This window comes from Micromys minutus (genome assembly GCF_963924665.1).
Source record: "Micromys minutus genome assembly, chromosome: 30".
Lineage (NCBI taxonomy): Eukaryota > Metazoa > Chordata > Mammalia > Rodentia > Muridae > Micromys > Micromys minutus.
The window spans coordinates 7,647,500-7,665,060 of record NC_137965.1 but is presented as its reverse complement, the minus strand read 5'-3'; the positions used below and the strand labels follow the sequence as shown (position 1 = coordinate 7,665,060).

General features: G+C 43.8%; 1 pseudogene across 1 annotated transcript; it reads right to left on the bottom strand.

The window, feature by feature from the left end:
• Positions 1-2,726: 2,726 nt before the first annotated feature.
• Positions 2,727-3,613, bottom strand: LOC308439719 (putative monooxygenase p33MONOX; annotated as a pseudogene). Its single transcript has one exon. The product of its transcript is annotated as a putative monooxygenase p33MONOX (transcript).
• Between the last annotated feature and the right edge of the window lie 13,948 nt (positions 3,614-17,561).

Below are 17,561 nucleotides of genomic sequence, written 5' to 3'. Positions count from 1 at the left end.
TTTGAAGACTCTGTATTTCCCAGCACATGTACCCTAACCTTTGAAGACTCTGTATTTCCCAGCACATGTACCCTAACCTTTGAAGACTCTGTATTTCCCAGCACATGTACCCTAACCTTTGAAGACTCTGTATTTCGATTTTGAGACTGTATTTCCCAGCATATATATCCTACATATAATAAAAGCTAAGCATTTGGCAATCTTTCTGTCTTTTCATTTAGCGACACCAGTGGCACCAACATGGGTTACACTCCTATTGAGTTAGAAAACCTTCCCAGTTCCCTTATGCCCCCTCCTGGCCATTTCTTCTTCTGAAAGTACTTTTCAGCACCCATGGGAACTTTACCTCTATTGAATAAATTATGACCCTAAGAAGCCTATAAAACTCATGTCACATTCTCAGTACTGAGTCTCATGAGATCACATGACTTATTTCTGATACATAGGTCTAGCCACCAGTTTGGTCTATCCTGGACTACCATGATTCAGTTTCATAATAGTGTTGACAGTTGATACCTTTTAGAAAACTTGTTCCTTATTATGGATTTCTTCAAAAAAACATAATACCCTTAGGTAGGACAGGGTATTGTGTGTGTGTGTGTGTGTGTGTGTGCTCTGTATGAGGATGTGAGAGAAGGAGAAGCCTTGAGTTCGTTTGTATATTGAAGAAATCTTATCAACAAGCCCAAGGCAGGGCTGGGTTGAAGCCGGGGTCAGTATGGGAACCTTGCACTATGGGGTCATTTGTGAGACTGAGGCCCATAAGCCACAGTTGACCCACAGTAGACAATAAGGCAGCAAGATAACAGGATCAAATTCCCTGTTCTGAGATATCTTAGTTCCCACAGTCCTCCTCTTCCTCTGGGTGGGAAGGCAGTCTCCCCAAACAATAGTTAACCTCAGCCAAGGTCTGAATACAGATGCTTCCACAAATACCTTTACATAGGCTACTGCGGTCTGTGGTCCATTGCAGAAAAGACTTGATTTTCCTGTATGTGAAACAATGGTGTTTGGTCCCTATGTTTAGATTACTGGTATTCCAGTATGCTGCACTGGAAGTGGGAATAGCCTGGGATTCTTTTTGTTGACATGTTGACAGACTACATGGCTTAGTTTTTCTAATTAAAGCCCCCCCCCCCCCATTAAGAAAATGGTCTTGAACTAAAAAGTATAAACCAAGTGCATAAAAAGGGTGTTTCCTGACCCATCGGACTCCAAAAAGAAGGAAGAGTTGACTCGGCACCGAGCACAACAAATCTGTAAACAAAACCCGGGTAAATGAGACTAGGACGTTTCAGGTTTGGTTATGAGAGACAGATGTAGTTCAAAGCTGTTCTCCACCTGTCTCAAGCAGCCATCAGAAAATAAATATTTAAGTCACAGTTCATAACAGTAGCAAAATCACAGTTGGGAAGTAGCAATGAAAATCATTTTATGGTTGGGAGTCACCACAACACAAAGAACTGTATTAATGGGTTGCAGCATTAGGAAGGTTGAGAACCACCACCTTAAAGACACCCCCCCCCGAGAAAGTAGTAAAGATTTTTATTTGTCAATATAACACTAATAATTTTTACAACAATCTTAGAATCCAGGGCTTCTCTATAGGGTCAGATCATTATGTAAACAGACTACTATCTAAAATGATCACGCAATTGCATGTAAGTGTTCAAGACCAACAGACCCGTGAACAATGGGGAACCACAAAAGGGCACTTCTTCTCTTCCTTCCCACAGTATGTGTTAAACAGCTGAGGCTGACATGGTGGAAAATGGTCTAAGTGTTATCAGAATACAGTGGCGCTGACTTCTTGTGAAGCCGAAGACTAGAATCTAGTTGTACCCATTCCTTTCTTTCCTCTAACAAAAGCTCACACTGGGTGGGGTTGTACACACCTTCAATCCCAGCACTGGGAGGCAGAGGCAGATGCATCGGTGCATCTGCTGATTGACTTCCAGGCTGGCCATGGCTACAAAGTGAGATGTCTCAAGACAAAACACACACAACCGAAAAAAAAAAGCATAATCTCCAGGAACTAGGAGTGACCCTCAGTGGTAGAGCACCAGCCTAGCATGAGCAAGTCCCTGTCTGGAATTAATCATCAGTAATTGGAATTGGAGTGGGGGACCATTTGCCAGTATGAAACTAGCATACGGAGCCAGGAGTTAAATTACTTTCTTATTAAAGTGAGAAAGAGAAAGGGAGATGCATTTGAAGCAGGCGGGTGGGATCTCCATAAGTTCAAGATCAGCCTGGTCTTACAAGCTATTTTCAGGACAGCCAAGGGCTACACAGAGAGAGAGGGGGGTGGGGGAGGGAAGCAGGGAGGGAGGGAGAGATCCTGTATCTAGTTCTCAGGCTAATGCATGTCAGGAGGCTTCCAATGTGCAAACAGGTTGGTGGGCACCTCTACCATGATTTGTCAGTGCCCACAGCGATCATTGGGAAAGAATAACCTGCCCTTAGCATTGGAAGCACTCCAGCACAATTCACCTAGGAAAGCAAGGACCAGAGTCTGTCTCAAGGAGAAATGATTAAAAAATAGTGAGGTCCTCCACTCTACGCCACCGACATTTCCCATCAACCTGAAAGCAGTGCAAAGTGGTTTCTCTCACACAGGGACAATCTGCACACTCACAGGGACCATCTGCACATGCACTCAGGCCTCAGTTAGCCCCATCACTCTTATGTCAGACCCAGGGAAGTTACCCTGGGAAGAAATCATTCTAGAAGCCAGTGGGTGTGAGTACATTCAGGTCACGGGTTTTGAGATGATGGGTTCGAGGTGGTTGTTTCTTTCCTTCTACCATTGGGACATCCATCTTTGGCGACTTGAAGATTGCTGGGTCTTCAGCTTCTAGTGTAGCCTGGACACATATTACCTCCATAAAGAAGGTTTTGGGGCACCTTTGTAAGCCTGAATGGCAAAACCAGAATCAGAGTTCTACAGGGGTCGTGGTCCAAAGAGACTCCATTTGTCTGCTGAGTTCCTGGCATTTCCACTCCCAGAATCCAGGATGTGAGGATTCAGGGCAGGTAAGGCTATGGAGGAGTCATATGGAACGAGCCCCTGGACTTCTGCTAATGAGGGGTCCTGCTCGGGGTGGACTGGGCAGGTGCAGGGTGCTTCTCTTCTTTTGCTGTCTCCCCTCTCTGCAACTTTAGTGTATGGAGAGCTTGTGCCACTCGGAGGTACTTGGTCTCCTCAGTGCTAAGGCCCTTATGGGGTGTGTAGCCAGCATCTCGTGGTCCTGCCTGTTGTTTGGAATGCTGGGTGCTCTCTCCTGGGTCTGTTTTGCGATCAGGGAGTCGAGTAGCTTTAGTGTTTACCGCAGGGGCCTTGTCTGAACTGTCAGTGGCTATTGATGGAGTCACAGCAAAGGAAGAGACACTGGCCGCTCCTTTCCCTGTTTTGTCAAGATGCTGATACTTGCACTCTGGAATCACTGGCTTCCAGGGGGTGCTTCCCATGTATGGTGGAGGAGGAGTCATGGGTGCAGGGTCCTCTAGGGCACCATCATAGCTGAATGTCCAGCGGCACATCCCGATGGTAGGGACATCCCAGAGGCCCACTGGGAGCAAGAGTAGGCACTTCTGGTTGTCTTGAAGCCATTGAAAGACTGAGATCCAGGTGTTTTTTCTATACAGAGTTGGGAGCTGAGTCCCTGTCACCACAGTGAAATGACTCAGACTGTGCTTACAGACAGATGTTAACGAGGAGCATTGCTCAGCTCCTGCAAATTAGCAAAGCTTCTGAAGAAGGGTCTGGCCAGAGGTTCTGCTCGCCCGCAGCCTGAACTTCTTCAGTAAAGAGGCTCCAAGGCTCCAGATGGCTGAGAGGCTGTGGGGCTGAGCAGAGCCAAGCACCATCATGAGAGCGAGGCGAAAGCTTCCCAATGGAGGACTTAAAGCCTTTTTTCCTCCACAGCAACAGAATGTATAGTCAACGTTTCCCCTCCACTCCAAGAAATATAATTTGGGGCTGAACATGGTAGTCATTTTCAGTCCCAGCCCTTGGGAGGCAGAGACAGCCAGATCTACAATTTTTATCCCTGCCTATATACACAATGACTACACACACACACACACACACATACACACACACACACATACACACACACATACACACACACACATACACACACACACATACACACACATATACACACACAAACACACACATACACACACACACACACACACACACACACACACACACACACACACATACTTGGGGGCATACAGACTGTTTGGCAGACTGGCCTATCTCAGACAGTTCTATATGGTGCATACAGGAACATGTAGAGTGAGAATGGGGGAACACCAGCGAGATGACCCAGTAGTTAAGAGCACTTCCTGCTCTTGGAGGGGACCCGGGTTTGGTTCTCAGCACCCAAATGATTGCTTACAAATGTTTGTAACTCCAGTTCCAGGAGATCTGACACTCTCTTCTGACTTCTGAAGGGCATGAGGCATGCTTGTGGTGTCTGTACATACTGCATATAATTTACACCCACATCATATACATTAAATAACCTAAAAAAAGTATTAAAAATAGGAATGATTACTAACCTAGTTTATATATATATATATGTATATGTATATATATATATATGTATATGTACACACACACACACACACATACACACACATATAATATTATTGTAGATAATCCTGAAGCTGTTTCTATTTTGATACTAATTCACTTCTCCCAAGAAGTGCTGTCTAGTCACATACTCATAATGTGAGTTCAACAGAACCTTCCCATTTTAATTAGTAAAATAGAGGTGAGAACTGGTGATTGGGCAGGGAAGGGAGGTGGAGAGAGGGTCAGAGGTCAGAGGACAGAGGACGACCAAGAGAGGAGTTCCAAGATGGACCTCGGGAAGGATGAATTAGATCCAGGTGGGCCCTATTGGCGTTAAGTAGCTAGGGACATTTAAAGATTTTATAGGTCTTTATCTCATATAGAAGGGAAGTTTGTATCTTTGTCTATTTGATGTGATCTTGTTGTGTAGACGGACTGTGGATTAAGACATCTCAAGCAAATCTATAATCTTTAAACCAGACGTTATGATTTGAGCTGATAAATTTAATGACTTTTGAAAGATGGCAAAAGGGCAAATAAGGTTGAAAGCTAGTATCACTTGTTCTGAATGATACCGACCAGAACAGACATTTTGGGCCTTCTGTGGTGGTGTCTCTGGGTGACTAAACACCCAGGCTGCTGAGTTCCAGGAAGCCATTCTGAAGATGGAATGAACATTACCTCAGTTTCCACATGGAAAATGTCAGGTAACCTGGGCCTTTGAAGTCCTGGGAAACATGGTGCCTGCTTAGTCTTATGTCACAATGGACTCATTACACACATGTGAGCACAAGTTATCTTCTCGAGGGAAGTATATCTGTAAAAAATGGCAGACTTAGTGGCTTCCAGGTCAAGGGGAAGTATTGCCTTTCCTATACACAGAACTATAGAAGTCACTGAGTGAACTGTTTGGTTCACAAGTGTGAGGATATGATTTTAATCTTCAGAGTCTATGCTTTTTTTTTTTAAGAAGGCAGGAATGGTGAAGTGCGTTTATGATCCCAGGGCTGGAGAGACGGAATATTGTTTATTCGATAGCCACCAAGCTTAGTCACTTTCATCCCAATGAGAAAAACTGCTTCAAAAGAGTCAACTGATACCAAAAGAATACGACCTGGGCTTCTCTTTTGCACACTTTACACATACCTGTATACACACTTTAACACACATGTGTGAAGGAAATCTAGGTGTCCATACAAGCCGTACGCTCAGTAAGCAGCTTCAAAGGAACACTTGTCAGGCCCTTTTGGGGCTTGCTTGCTCTGGGCCCATTCTCTCAGTGGTTCATCCACTGGACGCATGACTAGCCGCACTGGGATACGTGTGTGTGGTTTGGTGCTTACCTGGCCTCTAGGAGTTAATCTGTTTTAGAAGATTTACTAAATCCTTGTCTGAGTTTTTCTCCAGAAGCAGGATCCGTGGTTAATCCTTTGCAAACACAAACAGATCTGTTATTATGTCAAAAGGGAACATTCCCAAGGCGGGGTGGGGGGTGGGGAGGGGGTAGGAATAAGGCACAATTGTGAAACCCTCACACTAAATTCCAAACTCCTTATTCTTGTTTTCCTTTTGGTATCTATAGACAAAGACCCACCCTTCATGAACTTGGGGCCCTAAATAAATAAATAAATAAATAAATAAATAAATAAATAAATAAATATGAATAGACAGGCACCAGGGACCATTTTGGTTGCTTTTGGCCACCACCTTATAAACTGTGGACTATTTGGGAATTAAACAAACCCTTTTTGTTGATTCTTTGTGGCTTTCACATTATGTACCCCAATCCCACTCATCTCCCCAACCCATCATATCTGCCCTCCACCTTTGCAGCCCTCCCCCCAAGGAAAAAAAAACCCGACAAAGAAACAAAAATAAAACATAATTTATTTTGTGAAAGTTGTAGCGTGTCATGGTATGTCCCACAGCATACTCTTTGTCCACACATCTTTACATGCAAATTGTTCATTGCAATGACTCATTGGGCTGGTTCCGAGGCCTCTGGCTTCTGCTACACTATTGATACCAAATCTTCACCAGGACTCCTCTCAGACTTCCTGTTGTTGCCCTATGTCATGGAGACCCTGCAGTTATGGATCTGCGGGTCTGGCTCTTTCACGTGCTCCAGCAGTCCATAGATGAGGTAGATGCTGGGGTGGGCCAACTCAAAGCCCTGGCCCTGGGCCTGGTAGCAGCTGAGTTGGTTAGCACTTGGGCTCTCCCACACCCACTTCTCCAGGGAGAGCTCTCCAGCACTGCGCAGGCTAGCTCACCCAAAACTTCAGCTAGCTCTACTGTGCCGCCTTGAGGTGGTGTGTGAGTAGCAGAGATGCCTTCCACATCCTTGTCCCTGACCACCTACTATGGCATGACCATGGACCTAGACATGGTTGGGACGTCATCATAGCCTAAGGTGGTGGGAGAGGGGTGCAGGCTACTCACAACGAGCTATTCCTCTCCAGTTGCACCTCTCTTCACGGTGCTCGAATTATTCTGATTCTCTCCCATCTGTCCACCACATACTTGCCCAGCACAGCGACTTCCACTGAGGGGAAGTGAGTCACACAGCAGGCAAGCCTCTGGGTCTCTTTGCCTGCTTGCCCCGTGTGGCAGTGGGTTGGCCACTCCATTTGATAAATTCATACTGCCACCTTCAGAGATCAACCATTTATATAACATGACACAACACCTTTCTACAATGGTGTCTTAGCTTTTCAAATGCATCCCCCTGGTTCTTGTCTTTATGGGTTTGTGTATGTGTGTATGTGTGTTTTTGTGTATGTTGCGCACGTGCACGTGTGTTTTTGGCAGCTCTTTTCCAGAAATGGTTTGATAAGCCCTTTGGAAGCATAAAAAGATGGCCCCATTTCCTCACCTTGATCCCATATTATTGTCTCTGTGGGTTTCTCCACACTTTCAGCAGAACCACTGGCACAGAGACTACAGAGTCTCAGGATGTTAGTATACCACAACTGAGGTCTTGACTGTGTGCTCTAAATCAGGATCATTCTTGTAAGGCTTGAGTTCCCTCTGTCCCAGAGGACTTCTTCCTAGCCATTCTGTGTTTTATGAAGAGCCAGCAGTAAGATCATTAAGGACCAAGGGATACAGGAATAAAAGGAGGCTTTGGGGTTATACCCCAAAATATACAGTCTTTCCTTCTGCCAAAGAACCAACAACTGCCACCTGCCCGTCACCATGTTTGCTGAACATGTTAGGGAAGGAGGAAGAAGCCGGTCCAGGTCAGATGCTTAGCTTGCTAACTAACTTAGGTTGCTCCAGGAATTAAAATGGGGCTTCAGGATCGAGGCTGTACGATGCTACTTAATAGCTACAGGAAGCAACAGCAGCTTGCACCCTGCCTCTACATTTTCATGGTCATTTTAGTCCCTGCATGGGGGGGGAATTAATCTGCTGCTACCTCCCCCACAACCCCCCAGACATTCCCTGCTTACTCAAAGCCTCATGGAAACAGCTACTAGTTACTTACCCGTGAAAGCATAAACTCATTTTACATTTGAACATCAGAGACTTAATGGGAAAGCAAAAAGAGCCGTATTCCCCCCACCCCTGGAGTAATTTCCTAATGTAACCTTGATATTTACTGTTTTTGAACCCAGTCTTTGCAAGGACACAAAATTTTGGGGAAAGTTCTACTGCTTTTTAATCAGTTATTTCTTGTTTGGTTTGGTGTTTGTGACGTTGCTCTTTTGTCTGAGCTGCCCAATCTTTCTTGTAACTTGCTTATCTGTACAACAGTGATATAAGTCTATAAGTCATCACCATCCTTGTACTGTTGTAAGGATTAAATGAGTTTTTGTCCCAAAAGTGCCTAGAAGAATGCACAATATAAACTGGGGGAGGGAGCTTTCTTGTTCATCAACAAGGAAAAAAAAATTTTTTTGAGACAGAGTCTCACTATATAGCAATGGTTGGCCTTGAACTCAAAGATCTATGGGATCTGCCTCTGTCATGCTATGACAAAAGGTGTGTGCCACAGCAACTGGCAAATTTATTTAACACAAAATAATTAAGAGCAATCGACCTGCTCAACATCAGGAAAATTGGCTAGTAGTCCATGTGTTTCTGATACAATACTGTGTTTTCAAAGGAACTGTTCTAACGCAGGGTAGCATTTGAATTGTGTTAGGTCGGAAAACTCAGGTAGGAACAGAAGCAAAAAGGGGGTGAAAAGGTCAGCCTTACCAATGGTTAGGGTGTTGGGATTCAGAACAATTTTTTAAAAAAACTTGCTTTATACCTTTCCCTCTGTTTCCCAACATCGTTTACAGTAAGCATACATCTCTTGCAAAATGTTCAAAATTGCTATTTCTCAAATGGGAATTTTCTGGCAGGCTGACTTAAAGTGGTAAGAAACAAAAAGTCCCCAGGGCATTATAACTTCTGGCTCACACAGATATGCTAGGCAGGCAGAGGGGCAGAGGATCCAGCCTGGCACCAAGGACATAGTCTGGGATGCCCTGCCTCATTCTCACTGTCTTCCTCGCTCTGGTACCAGCTTTCAACTCCACCTGCAACTTCTCTTTAACACTCCAACTTGTCCCCATGCTTTGGCCAACTATGTGCTTCCAGACCACATCCCTGGTGTCCTAAGGCTCTTGTTTTTGTTCCTCAGCATCCACAGCTCCTCTTTAAATGCTTCTCCTGTCTCAGTTTCCTGTCTCTGTCACTTCAGCCATCAAGCTCCAGGGACAATGCTGTTCTCTTTCATTTGTTCCCTGCAGCCTTTGCTGTCTAGTGTTAAATATTGATAAAACAATCGGCTGTTCTCCTAGATGTTCCAGACTTAGGATGCAACCATCGATAGTAACTTAGTGCTGACTAGTGGCTCCTCGTGAGCCTCCATGAGGGTTCGGCAACTTTGTGTAACATCACAATCTCTCCAGTGTGTGTGTGTGTGTGTGTGTGTGTGTGTGTGTGCTGTGATTTCTCGTGACTCTAGGATAAGAAAGACTGATGCATTCTTGCCTCTATGCTGCTGTGAGTTCAGAGGGATGTTACACATGGGAGGTCCTACAAGCATCTTCTACTAATGAGAGCTGGACAGTGAGAGCCTTAGTTTGGGGGAAGCTGCTATAGTTTAGAAAGGTTTGAGTCTGTTCCCAATGAAGAGGCCATTACTGGAATTACTCTAGGAAGAAGTGGAGCCATTCTCTCCCAGCCTCCCTCTCTCTCTCTGTCTGTTTCTCTCTGTCTCTGTCTGTCTGTCTGTCTGTCTGTCTGTCTGTCTCTCTCTCTCTCTCTCTCTCTCTCTCTCTCACACACACATCTGCCACAAATACAATTCACAATTGGCCCATACCTGTGACCTTCAGTCTATAAAACCACAAGCTAAACAGATCTATTTTCTCCTCATAGGGGATCTAGCCTCGGCGTCTCATTATGGTAACTGAAAATGGACTAACACAGAAGTTAAGCACTAGACAGCTGAACTGACACTATAGAAGGCCATGAGTTTTTAAGAGGACAGTAAGACCGATTAGCCTAAGCTGCTAATTATCAAAATAGAGTCCCCTCTTCCCACCACTTGGGTCCCAGGTCAAAACTCAGGTCTTCAGGCTTGGTGGTAAGCACATGTCCCTCATCCTACTTCAGCCTTCTGTTGTGTCCTGCTACAGAACACCCAGACACTTCCACACACGAGGGCGGGGGGGGGGGGGCTCACTCACTGCTTTCCTCTCAGAAATCTTCCTCTTGATACGGTCCAACCGGGGGAATTGAGTTTCCAAAGCATGAACTTTGGTGAACATATTCTTGCCATGGCCTTCTGCCTTAGCAGGCCCAAATTCACATCCTCTTATGCAAAAATAAATCCATTATATTTCAACAGCACTGGTCTTAACTCATTTTTTTTAAAAAAAAAATCTATGTCATAATTCACTCGTCAGGCAAGATTCCCCTAGATGTGAGTCTGTGGAATTAAATGTCAGTTGTTTCTAAACGAGACAATCAGACAGGCTTAGGATAAAGACCGTCATCTTAATAGGAAAAGAGGGTTCACTGCTTCTCTTAATCAGTCCAAAAAATAAGAGAGAAAACATTAAGTCTTAAGACCCCAGGATAACCTCTTGTGACACCGTGCCTCACATTCTGGACACACTGCAGTAGTGGGTCAGCCCCCAAGGATCAAGGAAGTCCTACTCATCTGGTTCTGCTATTCTTGGCCTACCCTGAAACTCTCATGACTTGGTGTTCTCCCCCACCCACCTTCCTAGACCTGAGTTACGTGGTGCTTATAGATAAGGCCTGCAATGGTTAATCTTCAGGGTCCATTTGACCTGATATAGAATGAGCTAGTAGACTCACTTCCGAGTGAGTTTGAGAGAACATTGCTAGAGAATTTTAACTGAGGAGGAAGGCTCTACCTTGAATGTACGCAGTGGGGTCCAATAAGTTAAGAATCCCTGTCTGAATAAGAAGAAGAAGAGGAAGAAGAAGAAGAGGAAGAAGAAGGAGGAGGAGGAAGAGGAGGAGGAGGAGGAGGAGGAGTACGAGGACGAGGACGAGGACGAGGAGAAGAAGAAAGTGCGTACTGGAGGTGAAATGTGACCAGTTGTATCCTGCCCTTGCTACAGCAGCTAGAGCCACTCTGGCCTCCAAATTGCCTTCCCTGCCAGGATGGGTTATGTCCTCAAGTTGCCTCTGTCTTGTTTTTCTCCCAGCAACAAGAACAGTAGCAAAAATGTCTTCCTACATTCCCGTGGTCTCAGGGGTTACTCTGCCCCAGCAGCTTTGCTAAGTATTGCCTTAGGCTGAGCTCTTCTGCGGTGCTTACTCGATGAGGCAGGTTTCTGCCTAGACCCCCAACTTGTCAGTGACATCACTGAAGTCTGGGTAGGCCAAGAAGGGACCAGTGCTTCTACAACCACAGAGGTAGATATTGCCAGCACTCAGGAAGCTTGTGCCTTCCATAGCAGTGGGTAGAGTCACATGTTCCCCCCACATCCCCCATTTTGAACCATGGCTAGGATGGCTGAGGGAAGTTGTGCCAGAATTCAGAAAGCAGAGTCCTGAGGCACAGGGCAGTGAATGCTGAAGTCTTAGCTTGCCTGGAAATTCTCTGAAATACCTTCAGGGTCTTTTGCTGACTGGAGAATTAGAAGCTGTCTTCTCTGTACCCATTAATCTCTTGAGCAAACAGTTGCTGGGCCACACCCTGTGCAGTTGCTCCCAAACACAGATCCTTTATTCTATACATGACCAGGCTGAGAGGTTTCCAAATCCTCCCCTTTCTGCTTCCCTTTTAATTATCAATTCCACAGTTAAATCATTTCTATTTTCTTTCCTTACTGTATGTGGCCAGGCTCAGCTATGTGGTACCTAGAGTTCTTGATGACTTAGATATTCTTTCTCCCAGACATTTTGGTCTATTGCTTTTAAAGTCTGCCCACCACAAAATTCTAGCATTGCACGCATGCCCTGTTAAGCTCTGTGCCATTGCATGCAAACTCCAGTTTTGAATACCTCTTGGTCTCATTTCCCCCTGGAACCTAAGGCTGTGTGTTATCTGTATGTCTGCATTTTGAGCACAAGTATATAAGTATAGGCAAGCGGTCACACGCCACTTTACTGTGGAGATGCATCTCTAGGAGCACTTTGTGCTGTATATTCTGCATGTGCTGTGCTTTTATGCAGTTGTCAGGCAATGGGTTGGCTTAGGTTAACATCGCTGTCAACACATCAGCAGCGGGCCATGTTACAATCACATGGAAGTGATGCCGTCATTAGCCGATACTCATCTTCCAGCTCAACTGGAAGCCATCACTATGTATGCAGAGCCACTCTAGACCAGCATCTTCCTGAGTGGCCCAGGACAGTCATTCCTAAGATTATTTAGGATTTGCCTGGTGTTCTTGTCTTCTTAGCCTCAGTCAGAATTAGTCTTCCACCATTAACAACAGTCTAGAGTGTTTCTAGCTTGATTCTCCAAAGTCCTTCTGTTGTTGTTGTTTTGGTTCTTCTATAACAGGATATCTGAGACCAGATGTATCTAGACTGAGATTTCATTGTTAGAGTTCTGGAGGCTGGGAAGTCCAAGGCGAACTGTGTGCAGTTGGCAAAGGCCCATCTTGCTGCAGTGCCCACAGTAGGAAGGCAACTATGTGTGAATGTGATCAAGAGGATCTCTTCCTTCTACATGGAACAGCGTTCCAATAACCCGCCCATTCTCCTAGAAGCATTAACCTATTCACTAGGGCGGGGCCCTTATGACTACATCCCATCTTCAAGGTCCCGCCTCTCAGCACGGCCTCGCAGGTGCAACAGCACAGTGGTTCTAAACTTCCATTGACTGGTCAAGAACAGACATAGCATTTGCCGAGTTCTACCAGCTTGCTGTTCTCTTACCTAATGGACAAGAACGGAGTCTTACAGTGAGTGCCCTAGTCAAGAGTGAGTGCCCAAGCCAGGACAGAAGATGTCTGTCTGCCTTCTTCCTTGCCAGCTTTGCCTTCTCTTCATGCTGTCATGATAAAGAAATCATCCAAGGAGAAACTTCTAATCTTAATAATACACCTTACATGCTAGATTTTTCCCCTTTTCTGATATTTTTTTTTTTTTGTTTCCACCCTTTTTCCAAGTGCACTAGATTAGAGAGCAGGGGTTCTAGAGATGAAGTGCTGAAGTCAGACTCAACTTTGTACACTATCAACATTGTCTAACCCTGATGAATTAAGAAATATTCCCTGTTGGCCAATGTGAATTGACCTCAAAATTCACAGAGTGATTTTTAGTTTTTAAAGCGTTATCATATACTCTCAAAGAAACAGAGATTAAAAACACACACACACACACACACACACACACACACACAACATGAGTCATTACACTTCAGAGAGAAGTTTAATAGTAAAATTTTATTAAATAAATACATATGGCCTAAATTTTCTTTCTCCATTAAAAGCAAAAATCTACCTTTCAATATTATTTTACAGCTCAGGAGAAAAGTAAAAAGACCTTGTGAGACTTCTGTGGAGAAGGCAGAGTAGGAAGCACTGGGCATCCCTGTTGTGGTAAAAAGTTAAAAAGGTTCTGGTTGCTACCAGTCTGCTCCGAGGGAGCTGTTCCAGTGATCAATTTGGGAAAATCAGGCAGTTAAAGCGATTGAACGAGTTAGGAGAAATGTCTTTGTTGGTAAAGGTCTGTTTAGCAAACGTGGCAGTGGAGTTCATTCCATGCAAACGCTGGGCACCTGTGCATTCAGTTTTTGGCCCAGTGCTGATGAAGTGGAATCAAACAGGTGCCTGAGGCTTGCTCGTCAGCCAGCTTACCCTAACTGGGCACCCAGGCCAGTGTAAAATCCTGTCATAAAAAACAAACAAACAAACAAACAAACAAACAAACAAGCACCCAACCAAACTAAGAACCAAACCAAACCAAAAACAAAAAGCCAAGAAAAAAACCACCAACACCACCACCAAAAAACCCCCAAGGCTTGCTATCCTCTTAGCAAACACACACACACACACACACACACACACACACACACACACATGTACACACAAATGTAAACATACAAAGAAAGAAGGAAATGAAACAGTGCCTAAGGAAGCTGCAGAAGTGTATCAAGTCAACTGTATTAGTGATGTTGACAAAACACCTGGTAAAATAAACTAAAGAAGGAGTTTATTTTAGCTTCTTGGTCTTGGAGACACATACAGTCCATTAAAGTAGGGAAGATGTAGAAACCAGAGTGTGAGGCCATTAGAAACGGTGCCATGGAAAGAAAGGGGCAGAGAGGTGAACGCTGGTTGTCGCTCAGCGTTTTTTGACTCAGTGCAGGATACAAGCCCACAGGATGGTGTGACCCATATTAAGGGTGGGTCTGGCCTTGTTCACTCAGATCTTTATGAACATGCCTTTGTAGACCTCCCCAGAGGTGTGCTTCCATGGTGATTCTTAATGCAGTCAGGTTGATGATGAAGATTAATCATCATGCCAATGAATGTACACATTGTGGGAGGAAGCATTCATTCTGGATTAAAAGAAAAGAGCGGAGAGGATTAACAACGATAATGCATGAAAAAAAATCCCATTTAATGAAAGTCATAGTTATAAATACCCAAGAAGTGCAACAAACCCCAAGCGAGATGAACTCTAAAGACTGAACTCAGACAGATCAGACTTCCAAAGGACAAAAAACATCCTGAAAGCAGCCGGAGGGAAGTGTTATGCCACATCCAAGGGACTCCCCAGTAAGACCACCTGCAGTTTTGATCGAAACTTCCATGGGCAGAAGACAGGATGTTCAAAGTGTCTTAAAAATAGCCAACTAGACAAACAAGGAAGCATCAGCCAAGAATCCAATGTCCTTTAAAAGTAAGAGAGAAGCGAAGAAATTCCTAGCTAAAGGAATTTGTTATGTTCTTCTTGTAAGAATGTTCAAGGGACTCTTCAGCGTGAATTAAGGGACCTTAAGCAGTAACTCAAAACTGTCTGAAGAAATAAAGATGTCGTAGAGGTAACTATGTGGGCAATGATAAAAAAAATATATAAGATTTTTTTCCCCCAACATAATTTAAGAGAATGATTAGTTTTTGTTTGTGGATACAAGGTTTCTGATAGCAACAGAATTCTGTGACATCAGAAAGAAAAACCTGCATGCTGGTGTGACTTGCGCCTCAGCACCCAGGAAGCAGAAGCAGGTAGACCTCTGTGAGCATGAAGTCAGCCTTAATTACCTAGGGAGTGCACATTACAATCGAATCTCAACAAACCAACAAGAACAAGAGGGCAGTATGCTGGGCACACAAGACAACTTAGTGGGTAAAGTACTTGCAGCCAAGCTTGATAATCTGTGTTCGATCTTTGGAACCTACACATACAAAACAGATAAATTAATTAAAAAGTAAATGTAAAAACAAGTCCTGGAAACAGCTAGTAAAGGAACAGAGCAGTCTTTGTATACTACAGAAGATGCAATAAATTCGAATTAGACTGTTATGACTTTAGCATGTTGAAAGTAATTCTTATGGTAATCACAAAGCTCATAGCCATAAAGTGTATATGAGAGAAAATAAGAAAGGAATTTAAATATTCCACCATAAAATTCAACAAAAGGGAAATTTTAAAAAAAGGAAATAAAATCTCAAAGACAAACTGCAAATAAATAGCAAAATGATGATCCCTCAGCGATTACATGAAACTCGTGAATAGAGTAAATGCTTCAACCAAGATCTAGAGATTTTGGAGTAGACAAGACATGATCCAGCTAGATGATTCCTATAAGGGACTTATCTTGGACCCAAATAAACAAATACGTTTGAAAATCGAAGGACAGAAAATAACGCACCTTGAAAAAGCTATTTAAAAAGGAGCAAGAATTGTCATACTAATGTCATGTGAAATTGACTTTAAATCAGAAAGTTTTCAAGAGGCAAGGAAGGATATTATACATTAATAAAAAGTTCAACAAAGAAAAGAGATGTAACAACCATTAACCTAATGTTAGATCCTTCAAGATACAGGAAAAAAAACCTAAAAGAATTAAGAGGGAAAACAAGCTGGTGAAGCTGAAAGCATAACATACCAAGACCTATAAAATGCAGCAAAGGCAGAGGTAATGAGAAATTTATAGCTAGAAAGGTTTATGTTAAAATAAAACAAAAAAGAAGACAGAAGTGCTGCCTCACACTTGCAGTCCCAGCGGAAGGAAGCAGAGGTGGAGAGGGGCGTACACTTCCGGTTCAAGGCCAATTTGGTCTACATACAAAGTTCTAGTCAAGTTTACATAGCAAGATCTTGTCTTAGAAAGCCCCTAAATTAAAAAGAAATCAGACCAACTTGCTACTAATTTGAGGTGGTCCAACACACTTCTGGGTACGAGTTTGAGGGCATTTGCAGATGGGTCACACTACAGCTAAAGACCCACCCTGAATGTGGGAAGCACCATCTACTCAGGCCAGGAGTTCAGATAATAAAAGGGGACCAAAGGAGAAAGCCAGCTCAGTATACGCCTTCCATACACAGCTTCATCAGCTTCCTGACCACCCTGATGAGAGCCTATCTCCAATGCCTGTCATCCACTGCATGTCTTGAGCCCAAACGAATCCTTTGTCCCTGAAATTTGTTTCTGTTGGGCATTTGTTTATCACAGAAGAAAATAATCTGGCAACAAATTAAAGGTGGGAATGACTTGAGTAGACATTTCTCCAAAGATGGTATGTGAGGGGTCAATAAGCAGTTGAAGAGCTTAAGGCATCATAAACCATTAAACACACACACATCCAAAGAACACTGCCATATTGCTTTATACATGAGGACTGCCCTCTGCCCTCCCACGATTTGGTGGTGACACGGGAAAATGGGCCTCTTTCTTGAACAATGTTAGTAGGTAGAAATGTAAAATGGTACAGCTGGAAAAGAAAAACATCATGGTGGCTTCTCAAAAAAGTGTAAAAACGGAGCTAGTATATGACCCAGCAATTTTGCTTCTGAGCATCTACCCCAGGAGTTGAAAGTTCAGCTCTCAAGGAACCCACTTCACACAGATGGATGAGTAGATGAACAAAATATCACACACACACACACACACACACACACACAGAGAGAGAGAGAGAGAGAGAGAGAGAGAGAGAGAGAGAGAGAGAGAGAGACAGAGAGAAATGTTAAACCTTAAAAGGAGGTAATTCTCACATATATACAACATGACTGAACCTTCAGGATACTGTACTAAGTGGAATTATCTAGACATGAAGGCAGAAATGCAGTGTGGCTGTGGATATAACCAAGTAGACAAGACTGTAGAGATAATGGCTGCCAAAGACCAAGAGAGGAGATATCGAAGAATTAATGTTTAATGGGTACACACTTTCAGTTTCACAGAATGCAAGAGCTATGGGGAAGCTGAGGTAGGAGCATCCCAAATTGGAGACACACATGGGCCATGGGTTACAGAATGAGTTCAAGCCTAGCCTGGGCTACTGAGTGTGTCTCTAAGAAGAAAAGGGCAAAA